Here is a 1797-nt window from a genome sequence, read left to right on the forward strand (position 1 = left end):
AAGATGTATATTTTAAAGTTAAAATTGATCACTCAACTATAAGTGAAAAAGAATTTATAATAATAATAATAATAATAATAATAATAATAATAATAATAATTATTATTATTATACATTTGAAGAAAAAGGATATATATATATATATATATATATTTGAAGAAAAAGGATAAATAGAGATCCTTTTTAACCATGTTTTTAAAATAGGAACAAATTAAAAATTAAAAAAATAATGTGTGAAAATAATACCCTTATTAGAAAGTAATACTTTTTAACAATCCTTTTTCTTTCTTAAAAAGGACAACACTAAAAACTTTTCATTAATTGAACAAAACAAAATAAAATAATTTGAAGGTTTACATTAAAAAAGGATTTCTAATCCAATCAAATAAACTATTTTTAACTAATGATTAGTTCCAAAAAAAGAAATATATCATTAACTTTATTGACTTGAGTAATTATTATAGAATAAATTATTTAAACGTTTGAATCTATTATTTAACCAACTTTGGAGGTTAATTAACTTCGGTTGCAACTAAATTGAGCTTGAGCTAACTTTCTCTATTTTTCTACCAGTTTTCCCTTCCCCCAACTCCCATATCCTTCATCTATAAAAACCCTCCACATGAAAGCAATGGAGATCAACTTCAAAAATATACCATAACAAAATTGGGTTCGTTTCGAGATTAATAATCCATAATCTCGTATAGTCACGTTTCGATGTCTAGTCTTCGCTTTTCAAGCTTCATACTCCTCATTATAGTGAGTGCTTTTGCATGGATGAGCTTTGATTCTTTGATCATGACGGTAAGCGCAAGACATCTATTTGAGATGCCAGTATCTAAGATTGTTCCTGAAGAGCTTTCGAAGCCAGAAATACCAACATTGCCAAAGCCCGAGCTTCCTCCATTACCGAAGGTTGAGTTGCCTCCCTTGCCTCATCTTCCACCCTTGGAAACCCCTAAATTGCTCGAATGGCCAAAGTCAGATCAGCTTCCCAAGGTGTTCGAATTGCCAAACGTGCCCAAGCCAGCTGAGCTTCCTAAATTTCCTAAATTGCCGAATGTGCCTAAACCCGATCTCCCCAAGTTTCCTGAAGTTCCAAATGTGCCTAAACTGACCTTCCCAAGCTATCTCAAGTTTCAAATTTGCCAAAATCTGAGCTCCCTAAATTTCCTGAATTATCAAATGTACCTAAATCGAAACTCCCGAGATTACCTGAATTGCTGCCACTTCCCAAGCCTGTTTTGCCTACCCTTCCAAAGGACGTACCCATCCCTTCATTCAACCCACCCCAGACAACCACCACTAATCCTTGAATAGCAAATTCAGCCTTTTTATTTTTTATTATTTATTTTTTTTTTGAGATATTCAGCTTTCATATATCTTATACACTTTAATTAAATATAATATTCATAGACTGCTGAAAATTATATTGTTCTGCTTTTAATTATATCATTTCTAGTCAGTGTGTGATAGGTTTGTTATTCTTATTCCTGTTAGTGTTGTTCCAATAGTTATTGGGCGTTATCTTTTTCTAGACATATAATCATTATATTATGAATAAAAATTGATTGTTTTTGGTGCTAGTTTCAGTAATGGTTCTTTATTTTATTTTATTTTTATCCTTTATGTTTGTAATTGTTGGTTAATAGAAATATAAATTTTAGAACTTCAAGGCTGACCTTGGGCCAAAATATAAATCACAAATAATTATTTGAAAATAAAATTCTCGAAAATTAGATTCTTTATAAAGAGAGATCAAGAACTCCTCCATTAAAGAAACTAAAATTATTGTTT

At 30.3% G+C, this 1797-nt stretch overlaps 1 pseudogene; it reads left to right on the forward strand.

The window, feature by feature from the left end:
- Window positions 1-625: 625 nt before the first annotated feature.
- LOC148211697 (uncharacterized) lies at window positions 626-1586 on the forward strand (annotated as a pseudogene).
- The last annotated feature ends 211 nt before the right edge of the window (window positions 1587-1797 follow it).

The sequence above is a fragment of the Momordica charantia genome (genome assembly GCF_013281855.1).
Source record: "Momordica charantia cultivar OHB3-1 chromosome 4 unlocalized genomic scaffold, Mcharantia_2.0 BLBB01000004.1, whole genome shotgun sequence".
NCBI classification, from domain to species: Eukaryota; Viridiplantae; Streptophyta; class Magnoliopsida; order Cucurbitales; family Cucurbitaceae; genus Momordica; species Momordica charantia.